The sequence below is a fragment of the Hemiscyllium ocellatum genome, chromosome 1, assembly GCF_020745735.1.
Source record: "Hemiscyllium ocellatum isolate sHemOce1 chromosome 1, sHemOce1.pat.X.cur, whole genome shotgun sequence".
NCBI classification, from domain to species: domain Eukaryota; kingdom Metazoa; phylum Chordata; class Chondrichthyes; order Orectolobiformes; family Hemiscylliidae; genus Hemiscyllium; species Hemiscyllium ocellatum.
In genome coordinates, this window is record NC_083401.1 from 95,727,070 (window position 1) to 95,743,101 (window position 16,032).

Genomic DNA, 16,032 nt, shown 5'->3' on the forward strand with positions numbered 1-16,032 from the left:
ACTGCATAAGAAGGCACATCAGTTTTGCAGATGGGAAGAGGAAGTTACAGAGACGTAACCAGATTAAATGAGTTGCAAAACCATGGCAGATACAGCTTCATGTGAAAACCTTTGAAATGTACAGCCTTGTGGGTAGTGGGTAGTGTGTAGTGTGTAGTGGTCCCGCCTCCCAGACAGAAACTCTGGATTCAAGTTCCAGGACCTGATGGTTAAGAAGATAAGTTCATAATGCAGCTAAAAAGGTTGTGTGGTACTCTGTAAATCCTTCCAATCTACACCAGTTGACAGGCAATAAGAGTGGGAAGATATCTGTACAACCATGTAATGAAAATTGTAACCTTGGATACAACTATTCATTGCCCTGGACCATGATGTGTATGTGGCCACAGTGACTTAGATTTCTTGTGTGGCCAGCAGATGGGTGCTGAATTAAACAGTATTAGAACTGATTCCTGTTTTCGTTATGGTTTATATAGGACCTGCCTCCTTGCCTTGTGGAGATTAAGGTATTGTAGGTCAGACCTGCCTTAAGGCAAATAACTGACGAAGAATTTTGAAGTCATTCACTTTGAATTCAAGAAGGAGAAATTGAAGTATTTTCTTAAAGGGAAGAGAGTATGATTTCTGGAGAAATAAAGGGATTGTTGGTTTCCATTTTTTAAACAATCACAAAAGGTTTGTGCATGCAGCGAAAAGTAATCAAAAAGGTGAAGAAAATGGAGTTTTTTTGTTTCAAGGAAAGGGTAAGTCAAAAATGTAGCAATGTTGCTTCATTTGTACACAGCCTCATCTGGAGAACTGCCTTCATTTCTCATGAAGATTTATTGAGCTTGGAGAGCAGTCAACACAACTTCAACAGAATGTTGCCATGGTTTAAAAGGTTAAGTCATGAATACAACTTGAATAAACAAGGCACCATCCTTCTCCAGTACTCCTTTGTTGCCTAACTAAGTAAGACTGTTCTTGCCTGGTTCTACTGTTACCTATCGAATGTCAGTTGTATAATCTTCCAAAAGCCTAGCCAGTGATGCCCTCATCCCATGAATGAATACATTTTAAAAAAGCTTATCTTCTCACCTCACATGATTAGATAGGAGTTTCCGAAGGAGACAGCTTCAGCCCTTTCCTATTTCAATTTTGCATACTACATGTTAAAAATAAAAACACAATATCAGATCCTATATGTACATTGACAGCACCGAGATTTTTCTTGCCACCATCATCACATCTGATCCCAACACTGCTTCCATTTGGCCGACAAACTTCGTTCAATGTAATATTGAGAAAAACATTGTTTGGTCTTCAGTTCTAAAAATTAGCAGTAATTCCAACTCTCTCCTTGATTATACTCTTAATTTCAATACTGGCATCTGATTTGATGCTGAAATGGTCTTCTGATCCCACTTTCTCTCCATTAAATAAAATCATCAATTTCCACCTCTGCATTATTGGCTATCTCCATCTATGCTTCACTCCATCTGCCACTGAAGTCTTGTTTCAAAGACTTATTACTTCTAAATATGACTATTCCAATCTTCTCTGAATGACCATCTATCTTCTATCCCCCATAGGGTTTAGCTCATCCAAAACCTTCCAGCCCGATTGTCAAGGTGCACTAAATCCGTGACCTGCATTGGTTCCAGTCTGCTAACATCTCAATTGCAACATTTTCAACTTTTTTTTTCAAATAACATTGTGATCTCACACATTTTGCTTGAAACCTCCTTCAGCCCTACCAGGAATCTTCCAAGAATTGTGTGTTCCTCCAATTCTAGCATCTTATATATTGCAATAACTTCATCTGCATTGGCAGCCGTATCATCAGTTATCACAAACTTTGGAAGTTGCTCCTTAAAATGCTCAGCTTCTCCACTTCTGTGACCTCCTTTAAGACTTGATTTAAAATCTACCTCTTTGATCTTTGTCTTGATGTCAATTTTGTTTGAATGTATTCCTGTGTAGGATCTTGAAGAAGCTTATTAATTAAAGATGCCCCAAAAATGCAAATTGCCCTACTCATTGAATTTAAGTAGTAGAGGAGTAACTTAATCAGGATGTATAAACTGATAAGGGAATTCAACAGAACAATTAAAGAGTAATTATTTTCTCTTGTGGGATGATTCAGAACAAGGGTGCATATTCTGAATATCAGAGCTGGGTGCTCTAGCAGTGAAAGCAAGAAATACTTTGTCACACAAAGGCACTGGGCTCTTGAATCTTCTCTCTCAAAAAGAAGGGGATATTGAGTCAGTTTAAAAATTCCATTTAATAAATTTTCATTTGGGTAAACAGTGTAGGGATATGGAATAGAGCTAGGCAAATGAAGTATATGGTAGAAAGTGAGGACTGTGGATGCTGGAGATAGAGTTGAGAGTGTGGTGCTGGAAAAGCACAGCAGGTCAGACAGCATCTGAGGAGCAGGAGAATTGATATTTCGGGCATAAGCCCTTCATTAGAAATAAAGTATATGTGCACATCAGCTATCAATTGAAAACAGAATGGAGTAAGATGATTAATTTAGGTTCCTCTGTTACAGGCATCTGTCTTAAATTCCCTATTTTGTTCTTGGGCTGCAGAAACGTAATTTGATCACAAACTGAGACCTGCTGTTCTGACATATCCCTCACACAGGCATAATTATCAAATTCAGATTAGAGTGGTGCTAGAAAGGCACAGCAGGTCAGGCAGCATCCGAGGAGCAGGACAATCAACGTTACAGGCAAAAGCCATTCATCAGGAATCAAGAATCAGGAATCAACTTTAGTTCAATGAAGAATGCAGGTGGGCAACTCAGCAACAGCACCAGGCTAAAGGAGCAAGCCAGTAGAACTATCAACAAGGTATAAGTCAGTATGATGAAATACTGTATACTTGTGCAGTTGGGTGCAATTCTACCAACCCTCATGATGCTCAATACCATCCAGGACAACAGAATCTGCTTGAGTGACATCCCAACCACTATCTTCAGCATTCATTTTTTGCAATTGATGAATAATGGCAGTAGTTTTGATTTCCATCTAAAACAGCATGATAGTTATACACCAAGGCTCCTTAGACTGGACTTTGTAAACACATGGTGACCACTACCATCTAGCAAGATAAGGGCAGCATATACATGGAACACTACCACTTGCGAGTTCCCTTCCAAGCGACCCAGCATCCTGACTTCAAAATATATCATCATTCCTTCATTGTCACTGGGTCAAAATCTGGTAATTTCTTTCCTAACCACACCATGGTCGTCCCAAACTCTAAGCTGATTCAAGAAGGTAACTCACCATCAGCTTCTCCAGAGCAGAGAGAGTTTTGCAATAAATGCTGCCCTAGGCAGTGATATCACAATACCTGTAAATGGAAAAATAAATATTGTAGTGGTTTAACCTAAGAATGTTTTTGTGTACTTTTTTTAGCCATAAGTTATCTAATTGCCCTTTGTGAGGTACTATCTTTCATGCCTTTTAGGAGGCTGTTAAACACATTTTACTTTCTAATCCATTCTCATAACTCAAGACTCCAAATATTATCCTAGTAATTGTCTCAGAATCCATTCTAGCACTTTAATATTAGTGATCAATGCCAGATGCAGTACTCTTGGCTTGGGCTGACCTATATAGTGAAAGGTGACAGTCTGAAACTATTAAAGAGGATTCCATGAAGGTTGGAATTTATTTCTGAGGTTGGGAGATGCATTCCTTTTCTTTTTGGACCCAGAATAATAACAAATGAAGAACAATTTAACCCCAAAACTCCAGCTATGTCCTTAGGAGTTCCAATAAGGGCATTTGGTTCTGGTTTCCAATAGGCAAAGTATACATTATACCCCAAGACTGCAATCAGCATCTGATATCTATTTTAGGACCTTGTTGTACATTTTAAATTAATCTGCCATCAGAAACAGAAGTCCGCTCTGAATATCCATCTGAAGACTTCACCAAAATGATGGCAAATGAAACATCAGCTTAAATGGAACTCTAAATGACTCACTGCTATGTTTAGGAGACTGCACCCCTGCTTGTCTCAGGCAGAGAAGTTAAAATTGGCCCCGCAATGTTCACTCTTCCCAGAGTTGAGCATAAGGTTGTGTGTGACTAATCCATGTGAAGTGAATGTTCCCACCTGCCTGGTAAGCTAAATTACTGTCTACTGAAGGGAGTACCTTGCTGTATCAATTTAGGTCAAACGCTCTCAAAAATACATCATGAATCAATTTGCCATTGCTAAGTTTTCCCCGGTGACAAAATCTAAAATTGTGAGGCATAAACTGGGTACAGGATGGTTCAGTCGTGAGGAGTTAAGGTGAAGGGTGAACAGCTCATCTGGTGGTGTTGATAAATATTGTTGTTCGGGAATGTATGTATGTTCTTCAAGCTCCTGATCCTTTTTTCATTCATATAAGCAACTGAAAAAGGCCAGCCTTTGTTGCCCTTGACCAGATGATGGGGTGTAGGTACTTCCATAAAGCTGTTCTGTTGGACTTTCTAGGATTTGGTCCACAGCCCCTTCAATGAAACAATGTCAGTATATTTCCCAATCAGGATGCAGCATAACTTGGATGCGAGCTTCTCAGTGGTTGTGTGTCCATGTGTTAGCAAACCTTGTTAAGAGACAGAAGTCCCGTGTTTATTTAGGGGATAGTTTGAAGAAACCTTGGTGAGTTTCTGCAATGCCTTTGGTAAATGGAATGCACCACAGCCGCTGGTGAAAGAGGGAATGGATGATTATAGTTTTGGATTAGATGCAAAAGGACTGTTTTTCTCTGAGGTGGTGCCAATCTTCCTAAGTACCATTAAAGTCATATTCCACTGACAAATCAAGGGAATTTCTTCATTCTCCTGGCTATTATAATTTTTTGGAGAGGGGGTTCACACATGCAGAACACAACTTTTGATTTGTTATTGCAGCCACAGTATTTATGTGGCTGGTCAGAGATGCATACCAGGATGTTGATGGGGGTATTCAGCAATGAAACTGTATTAATGTCAAAGGCAAGTTGCCAGACTTTCTCCTTTTGGAAATGGTTGCTGCCTGGCACTTGAATATTATTTGCAAGTTATCGACCTAAGTTTGACTTGTGTCCAAATTTTTCTGCATGCAAGTATGGACTGTTTTTTGAGCTGAGGTGTTCCGATTGACCTGACCATTGTACAATTATCAGCAGCACCACCATGTGGAAATCCTGCACTGATGTCCTGGAGCTGAGACAATTGGCCTTCGACAATCACAAATTCAACTCTTTTCTTCATGTTTGGACTAGGGTTTTAATCAGATCTTCAGTACTACAGCCAGGATGTTGCCTATCAACTTTGCTCTAACTAGTGCACTTCTGGATATCACATTGAGTGGATCAAATCAGCTGGAAACTGGTTCCTGTGAGAGTTGGGCTCTCAGTATGTAAGATAGTAGCATAGTGGTAACATCACTAGGCTAGTAATCGAACAACCCAGGCTAAATCTCTGGGGGCTTGCGAACAAATCACACTTCAGCACCTGGTGGAATGAAAAGGCAATTGTAAAAACAAAAATCTGAATTGAAACATAGTGTTAGTAATGATTGCAGTTAAAAACCCCTCTCATTCCCTAGTATGCTTTAGGAAAATGAATCTGCTGTCTTTACCTGGTCTACAGTCTCAGTAATACAATTGGCTCTTAATTGTCTTCTGAAACAGCCTAGTTAGTTACTCAGTTCAAGTGGACACCCATTTCCCATGAAAGACCAAAGGGAAAAAAAAACAGGTGGAGATAGATCATCCACTTAGAACTTTTGGCTAGAGATGTTTTCAAATATTTTTTATACTCACTTGTTGATAGGATTCCCCATCTTTGTGAATAGGGATGTTAATAGAGACTTCAGTTCCCATTATTGAATGTCTAGCACTGCCCAGGAATGGATCCGTTAGAAACTATAAAGCTTTGAAACAATGCGTTGTTGCAGGATTGCTGAATTCTGTGTAAAACAAAGTTAAATATCACACAACACCAGGTTATAGTCCAACAGGTCTAATTGGAAGCATACGAGCTTTCGGAGCGCCATTCCTTCTTCAGGTGGTTGTGGAGGACACAATTGCAAGACACAGAATTTATAGCAAAAGTTTACAATGTGATGTAACTGAAATTATACATTGAAAAATACCTTGATTGTTTGTTGAGTCTTTCATCTGTTCAAATACCATGATAGTTTCACTTCTTCCATGTGTAAATCACAAAGTTTTTTTTTAAAGAAGTTGCATTCTCAGGTTAACTGTAACAATTGGTGTTAGCTAGACACTATGTTGAACGTGTTAGCCCCGTGTATTCTGTCTGTGCCATAATATTTAGACTGATTCTAAACTAAAAAGTGAGATAACAGAGTCTGGCATGAATTCATGCAGTTTTTGAGTAATGTATAATTTCAGTTACATCACACTGTAAACATTTGTTATAAATTCTGTGCCTTACAATTGTGTCCTCCTCAACCACCTGATGAAGGAGCGTCGCTCCGAAAGCTAGTGCTTCCAATTAAACCTGTTGGACTATAACCTGGTGTTGTGTGATTTTTAACTTTGTACACCCCAGTCCAACACCAGCATCTTCAAATCTGTGTAAAACATGCTACTTTCCCAATTATGCAAACATGTAGTCTTGTATTGTAAGTTCACCAAGTGTCATCTTATTCTTTGTTTGGCTTGATGTGTCTCCTGGCAAGTCCTTCTATAATCTCCAAAGAACCAGGGATCATTCCTTCGTTTAAAGATAACAGTTGAATGAGGGACTTACCCGACTATGAATTTACAGCTGTAGTTTGACAATGGCTCACAATGCCTTATGGATGCAGCTAGTTCTGTACTGAATCTATCCTATTTAAAATAGTGGTGGCCTCAAACAACCTGATTGGCCCTGTTCGTAGTATGAAGATGGAAAGTCTTCTCAACAAAGCCTATGCAGTGATCACTCTTGAGAATGCTGCCATGGATGGATGCATGTCAATAGGCAATGGTGAGGTCAGACAGAGCTTTTCCTTTTACTTGTTCTCGCAACATATGATGTACATTCAGTCTAGCAAATATGTCCTCCAAAATCATGGCAAGTTCACTTCATATTCATGCCATGAAGCCACTCCTGATGATGGCTAATTAAATCCCCCATCCAGAGTGCTTTGGGTGTCCTTACCACCTTCAGTGTCTTTCCCAAAGGGTGTTTGAATATGGAGGAGTTCAACATGAGAATTCATCATTTGCAAAAAGTAGTAGGGGTGATTAATCTGCTGCTGTTTCTTTCCTCATCAGACTGCATGGGGTCAGGAATCAATATTGAGAATTCCCAGAGCCAATCCCTTCTTACTATATACCAATGCACTGCCAAAGAAGGTGTACTTTTTCTGCTGGTAAGATGAGACATATCCAGTGACAATAATCAAAAAGTGTAGATTATTGACTGATTGATTGATTTTATTGCCGTCATATATACCGAAACACAGTGAAAATGTTGTTTTGCATGCTATACAGGCAGATTGTACTGCACAATGCATCAGGGTAGTAGAACAATGTGTAGAATACAGCTGCAGAGAAGATAGAAAGAGAGAAATTACAACATTTGAGAGGTCCATTCAGAAGTCTGATAACAGCAGGGAAGAAGCTGTTCTTAAACCTGATCGTAAGTGTATTCAAATTTTTATATCTTCTTCCCATCGTATAACAGGGGTGGGAGGGGTCTTTGTTTATGTTGATTGCCTTCCTGCGGCAGTAGAAAATATAGACGGCGTCAATGGATGGTAGGCAGGTTTGCTTGATGGGACTGGACTATGTTCATGACTCTGTAGTTTCTTGTGGTCTTGAGAAGAGCAGTTGCCATACCACGCTGTGATGCATCTAGATAGGATGCTTTTTATGCTACATCTATAAAACATTGTCAGAATCCTTGTGGATAAATCAAATTTCCTTAGCATCCTGAGGAAGTAGAGATGTTGTTGTGCTTTCATGACCATTGCGTTGATATGGGTAGACGAGGAAAGATTGTGATGATCATCACTCCAAGGAACTTGGTGCTCTTGACCATCTCCACCTCAGCACCATCGATGCAGACAACGGCGTGCCCTCTATTCAACTTCTTGAAATTAGTGACCAATTCCTTAGTTTTGTTGACATTGATGGACAGATTGTCATCTTTCCACCATGCCACTAAGCACTCAATCTCTATCCTGCACTCTGTCTCATCATTGTTTAAGATCTGACCTACAATGGAGGCATCATAAGCAAACTTGTAAATGGAGTTGGGACTGAATTTGGCCACACAGTCATGACTGTACAAGGAGTAATAGTAGAGGGCTGAGTATTCTACAATTATGAAACATATGTTAAATGAAGTAAAAGCAGAGTAGACCATTCCATAACCTGCACCACCATTCAATAAAATCATAGCTATATTGTTTGTAAATTGCTTATTTCCATCTGTCCCTGATAAATTTCAATTCCTTTGCCTAACAGGAATCTATCCACATCTGCCTTAAAAATAGTCAATGACCCCATTTACACCACCTTTTGAGGCAAAGAGCTCCAAAGTTAGCAAGTCTTGAGAATATTTTGTAGCTCAGGTTGAGGTTCTGGATGTAAGTTTGCTCGCTGAGCTGGAAGGTTTGCTTTCAGACGTTTGTCACTATACTAGGTAACATCATCAGTGAGCATCCGATGAAGCACTGTTGTTATGTCCCACTTTCTATTTATGTGCTTAGGTTTCCTTGGGTAGGTGATGTCATTTCCTGGGGATGTCATTGTCTGTGTTGGTGTTGTCTTTTCTTGTTCTTTGTGATTGAACCTCAGGGTAGATGGGGTCCAAGTCGATGTGTTTGTTGATAGCATTCCAGTTGGAATGCCATGCTTCTAGGAACTCTCATGCATACCTTTGTATGGAATGAAGGGCTTATCTCCAAAACATTGACTCTTCTGCGTCTCAGATGCTGCCTGATATGCTGTGCTTTTCCAGCATCACATTTTTTGACTTTAATCTTCTGAGAGAAAAGTCAGTGAGTCTGACTTCAGTGGTGGGCAAAGTCTTAGAGAGAATGGTAAGGGATAAGATTTATGAACATCTGGGTAGGAATAACGTGATCAGGGATAGCCAGCATGGTTTTGTGAAGGGCAGGTCGTGCCTCACAAACCTTATTGAGTTCTTTGAGAAGGTGACTAAGGAAGTGGATGAGGGTAAAGCAGTAGATGTTGTGTATATGGATTTTAGTAAGGCGTTCGATAAGGTTCCCCATGGTAGGCTAATGCTAAAACTTCGGAGGTATGGCATTGAGGATACATTAGAGGTTTGGATTAGGAATTGGCTGGCTGGAAGGAGACAGAGGGTAGTAGTTGATGGATTATGTTCATCTTGGAGCGCAGTTACTAGCGGTGTACCACAAGGATCTGTTTTGGGACCATTGCTTTTTGTTATCTTTATAAATGATCTAGAGGAAGGACTTGAAAGCTGGGTAAGCAAGTTTGCGGATGACACAAAAGTCGGTGGAGTTGTGGATAGTGAGGAAGGAAGTGGTAGGTTACAGCGGGATATAGATAAGTTGCAGAGCTGGGCGGAAATGTGGCAAATGGAATTCAATGTAGCTAAGTGCGAAGTCGTTCACTTTGGTAGGAATAACAAGATGATGGATTACTGGGCTAATGGTAGGCTACTTGGTAGTGTGGATGAGCAGAGGGATCTTGGTGTCTATGTACACAGATCTCTGAAAGTTGCCACCCAGGTAAATAGTGCTGTGAGGAAGGCATATGGTGTACTGGGCTTTATTGGCAGAGGAATTGAGTTCCGGAGTCCTGAGGTCATGTTGCAGTTGTATAAGACTCTGGTGAGGCCTCATCTGGAGTATTGTGTGCAGTTTTGGTCGCCATACTATAGGAAGGATGTGGAAGCTTTAGAACGAGTGCAGAGGAGGTTTACCAGGATGTTGCCTGGAATGGTAGGAAGATCGTATGAGGAAAGGCTGAGGCACTTGGGGCTGTTCTCATTGGAGAAGAGAAGGTTTAGGGGAGATCTGATAGAAGTGTATAAGATGATTAGGGGTTTAGATAGGGTAGATACTAAGAACCTTTTACCGCTAATGGAGTCAGGTGTTACTAGGGGACATAGCTTTAAATTAAGGGGTGGTAGGTATAGGACAGATGTTAGGGGTAGATTCTTCACACAGCGGGTTGTGAGTTCATGGAATGCCCTGCCCGTATCAGTGGTGAACTCTCCTTCTTTATGTTCATTTAAGCGGGCATTGGATAGGCATTTGGAAGTTATTGGGCTAGTATAGGTTAGGTAGGACTCGGTCGGCGCAACATCGAGGGCCGAAGGGCCTGTACTGCGCTGTATCCTTCTATGTTCTATGTTCTATGTTCTATAAAAACTTCTCCTCATCTTTGTCCTAAAAAGGTCTGCCCTTTTTAATTTTAAAACACTGCCTCCCAAAAGGGAACATCTTTTAGAAAAAACAAAGATGATAACTTTGTCTGGATGTTTTACGACAAGTCTATGGGACTGGTCTCCCATTTTTTGGCACATTTCCTCAGATGTTAGTAAGAAGGATTTTGCAGGGTCAACTGGGCTCATTGCACTTTTGCTTAGTGCTCTATCTGATTAATATTCTTAGTACTGTATTGTGTAGTGTTGATACAATGAGTGGCTTACTAAGTCATTTCAGAAGACAGTTAAGATTAAGAAAAAAATCACTTTGCATTTGGTCTGGAGTCATATCCGGGCAGAATAAGGACAACCATTTCCTGAAGTAAGTTAATGAAGTAGGTTTGTTTTGACAATAACAACTGATACTAGTTTTTAATTCCAGAGTTATTTCATTTATTGAAGTTAAAAAAAATTAAGGCTTCAGGTCTTTAATCCATATTTCTGGATTCCAGTCCAGTAATATAATAACTCTGTTACCATATTAGCATGGCTTCTCAATAATGTGTTAATAAATACAAAGTTATCATGTTCTAGAAATAATAAAATGTATACTTACTTCCAGCAATACGCCCTTGAAATAAAGCTCACACCTATCCTTTAACTGGAAAGTGGTCTTGAACTCCAATTAGTGTTGTTACCCTTTAGAGCACATGCTGAAGCAGGACTTCCACCTCTCCAGCATTAACTGGTTGAAGCTATCATCTGGAACTAGTTGCCAAAAGAAAACGAAAGACCTGCAGATGCTGGAAATCTGGCACAGGAACAGAAATTGTCTGATAAACTCAGCAGATCCGGCAGCATCTGTGGAAAGAAAGCAGAGTTAATGTTTTTGGTCCAGTGGCCCTTATTCAGAACTGGAATGTCCAATCCATAAAGAGCAGGACAAATCCAACCCAGGCAAATAGCACCATATCAGTCCATTCTCAAATATCAGCAAAGTGCTGAAAGATGTGGTTGACAGTCCTAACAAATGGCAGTTACACAGTTATAACCTGTGCTCAGCTTGGGTGCCAGAAGGGCTAGTTAGTTGTTTGACTTATTAAAATCTTGGTCCAAATGTGGACAGAATAGCTGAAGTCCAGAGGGAAAGTGTGAGTAACTGTTCTTGACCATGAAGCATTTTGACCAATCATGACATTAAGGAGCCATAGAAAAACAGGAGTCAATGGGAATCAGAAAACACTCTGCTAGTTGGAATCACACCTAAGTCAAAGGAAAATTGTTGTGGTTATTGTAAGTGAATCACCTCAGCTCCAGGATGTCAGTCCTGAGTTTCTCAAGGTAGTGTCTTAGGCCCAACCATTTTCAGTTACTGTACTTTATCAATGACCTTTTGCTATATCACAAGGTCAGAAGTAAAAATATTCACTTGTGTTCAGTGCCACTCAATTGACTCCTCAGATTCTGAAACAGTCTGTGTTCATATATAGCAAAACCTGGACAATATTCAGGCATAAGCTAACAAGCGTTAAGTAAATTCTGTACACAAGTGCCAGGCAATGACCATTTCTATTAAAAGAGAATCTAGCCATGTTTTCTCCATATTCAATGGCATCACCATCACTGGGTCCCCCTCTATCAACAAGGTGAAAGTGAGGACTGCAAATGCTGGAGATTAGAGTCGAGAGTGTGGTGCTGGAAAAGCACAACAGGTCAGGCAGCATCTGAGGAGCAGGAGAATCGACCTTTCAGGCAAAAGGTCTTCATCAGGAATGAGGCTGTGAGCCGAGGGGGTGGTGAGAGAGAGGAGGAGAACTTCGTCAGTGGGTGAAAGAGAGGATCATTCACCAAAATATGAACTAGATTGGCCCATTTAGCTACAACAACAGGGTAAATATTGAGAAAGACGTGGCAAGTAACTCACCTCCTGACTTTCAAAATCTGCCCATCCTCTTCAATGCACAAGTCAAGCTTGCAATGGAATCCTGTATACTTGTTTTATTGAGTGCTACTTCGATAACACTCAAGAAGCTGCACACTATCCACAAAAATAATTCCACTTGATTGGCATTGCATATATCACCTTAAACATTCATTCCCACCACTACAAAATTCAATACAGCCATCTATTTTGAGTTACATATTTCCAACCAATGCAGAAAACTGGTTGGTAAACCTGGCTTGGCTGCACATCAAATGATAGGTGATACATTGAAAATAAGGCATTAAGTTGAAAATATAAGCTTTGATAACCAATTTGTACTTTAAATTTTTCCAGAAAGCCTGATAATAACTCGAGCACAGTGTTTCTAGTACATTAAATATCAGGCATGCATTGCTAATTGGGAATCTACATGTGAAAAACTGTATTTTGAATAGGAAATAAAAATGAGCAATAAATGTATGAGCATGTGATCTTATTACTCATTCGAATGGTGCATGTACTTTAGCTAATTTGTGTGTTTGTCAGTAAAAGGGAAAGGCAAAAAACAGGGTCGTAAATGTTTTTGATGTGTTTATTGGGGATAGTATGCTTTATGGTTTCTGATTATTGATTATCTCCTAAAATGGGTGCAGCATGGTTAAAAACTAATGCCATGAAGTCACTAACAATATGGAGGGCAAGGGGTGAATCAGCTCCATCCAGCTGTGGAATTGACTTTCAGAGTAATCACTCTGATAAAATCATAGAACCACTTATATCTGTTGGCAAAAAAACTTAATATACAGTATCTTAGTGGTTATGTTGCTGAACCAGCAATCTGGAGAAGTGAGCTTAAATCCCACCATAACAGCTGGGAATTTCAAACTCAGTTAAGTTAGTAAATCTTAAGTTACTAAGAAAAAGACATTTCCAGTAATGGCCACCATAAAAATGACCAGATTGTCATAAAAAAAAGTCTGTTTCACTGACACCCTTTAGGGGAAGGATATCCACATCCTTACTTGGTCTGACTTGCATGTAATTCCAGACCATAGCAATATACTTGACTTTAAACTGCTCTCTCAAATTACCTCAAGTTGTATCAAAGCTCCATTAAATATTTTAACAAGACTAAAAGCAGATGACAAACTTGCTTCAACCGAGACACTAATTGTGAAAAAGACATATGCTGCCCTTTTGGTCCTGAGAAGACCTCCTCACTAATGTATAGGCCTCACACCAAGATTTGGAAGAGCTGTCTCAGAGACTAATTAAGCAACAGCTAAGCATACTCATGCTCATTGAACCACACCTTTCAGACAATATTTTAGACACCTCCTGTTTGCCAAGCTGCTTCAGTACAACTTCAATGTTGGAATCTACCCAATAAAGAGAAACATTTTCCAGGTATGCCCTATGCACAAAAATTAGGACAACTCCACTACCCTCAATCATCAACCAAGTGATGAAGAATGTAGCTGACCTTTTCATCCAGCAGCACTTACTCACCAAAATTCTGTTCAGTTTTGGTTTTGGGCCACTAGGCTCCAAATCCCATTACAGCCTTGATTAAAATGTACACAAAATAAATAAATTTCAGAGAGGAAATAAGAGTGAGTGATTTTGACATCAAAAAACCATTTAACAGTGTGACAACAGAGAGCTCAAATAAAATTTAACTCAATGAGCTTCAGGTGAAAATCTCCACTAACTGTACATATGAACATAAGAACTGGCCCTCTTGTGGTGCAGTGGTAGTGTCCCTCTCTCTGGACTGAGAGATTTGGGTTCAAATCCCACCTGTTCCAAGGAAGTGTAATAACATCTCTGAACAGCTTGATTAGAAAAATACAAATATAAGAACTAGGAGCAAGAATAGACTATTCAGTCCCATGCACCCACTCAACTATTCAACACCATCATGACTGATTTCATCTTGGCCTCAAATCCATTTTCCTGCCTGTTCCCCAATACTAATTAAAAATCTTCTATCTCCTCCTTAACTTTACTCAGTGTCCCAGCATCCATTATACTCTGGGATAGTGAATTCTTCAAATTCACAACTCTCTATCTCTTGTTCAAATCTGCTTCAAAGTGTTACTTTAACTGTTTCATGATTGAAACATTTGAATCTGATTTGCATTAATGGTGGGGCTTATTGTAAGGTTTTCAATAGGTCACTCAGGAGGTTGAGGGGTATCTGAGGAGGAATTCACTCACTGAAAAAAATCAGGGAATATGGGTTGAATAAGACTTCGTATTAGATAAAATTTCATATTAGGACTATTTATATTTATGCTGCTGATGAAGGAGCAGGACTCCGAAAGCGAGTACTTCAAAATAAACCTGTTGGACTATAACCTGGTGTTGTGTTTTTAACTTTGTACACCCCAGTCCAAAACCAGCACCTCCAAATCATTAAGTATAAAAGTTACTCATTCATTGACAGATGGCAGCAAAATATGACTGTCTGGTCCAGAATTATCTTAGGCTGATAAGTGGCAAGTACTATCCTTGCAAAGTCTCTGGCAATGACCATCTGCAAAGGAGATTCTCATCTCCTAACCAGATGTCAATAGATGAGAATTTCAATATTCCCTGGAGATCATCTTTGACCAGAAGTTTAACTGGGTAAAAATAATGACTGCAGATGCTGGAAACCAGAGTCTAGATTAGAGTGGTGCTGGAAAAGCACAGCAGTTCAGGCAGACATCAGAGGAGCAGTAAAATCGACGTTTCGGGCAAAAGTTTAACTGGACCAGTCGTACAAATGCTGTATTTACAAGAGCAGGTCAGATGTTGGGAACTCCATGGGAATAACTCACCCCTTGACTTTCTTGAGTCTTTTCATGTTTACAAGTTTTAAGTCAAGAGTCAACATTATACTCTGAATACAGGTCAAACAACACTCAGGAATTTCAACACCTTCAAGAATAAAGCAGCCCACTGTATTAATACCGCATCAACCAAACAAATGTTCACTCCATCATCATGGACTCTCAATGGTAACATCTGTATTATCTGCAAGATACAGTGCAGAAACTTGTCAAGGCTTCTTCAACATCATCTATACCTGCAATCTCTGCTATCTAGAAGGACACGGGTAGGTAACACTAAAACTGCAAGTTTGCCTCCAGGTTCATGTACCATCCTGACTTGGAATTATTTACCATTCCCACTGTCACTGGATCAAAATTCCTGGCTCCCTTTCTGTAACAGCATTACGGTGTATCCATTCAATGATTTGCAATGGTTTAAGAAAGAGTTTACTACCACCTTCTCAAGGGTAATTAGGGATGGGCAATAAAGTTGCTCCAGCCAGTGGCACTCATATCACCCGAAAAATGAAGATGTTTGATGAATTTATACCAGAATACTAAATGTTACTGAGAGTGAACTTGCAATGTTTGGCACTAAATTATGGCAATTGTAGGTTAAATAAGTATAGAAATAATAAAGTATTTATATTTTATGTAATGAGATTTCTATTAATATTTCCAAATTTTCCAACATCAGCGGTTGAGAAAATATTGGTAAAAAATTTAATATACAATTAATCTCCACATGGACAGACAAAATTAATCAGAAATAGTCAGTATGGCTTTGTCAGGAGAGATTATCTTGACAGGTTTGATTGAACTTTTTGGTGAAATTACTAGATATATGGATGAGGTAGTGCACTGAAGGTAGTCTGCATCGACTTCAATAAGGCTTTTGGCAAGGTCATGCTTGGAGATTGTTTAAGAATGTAAG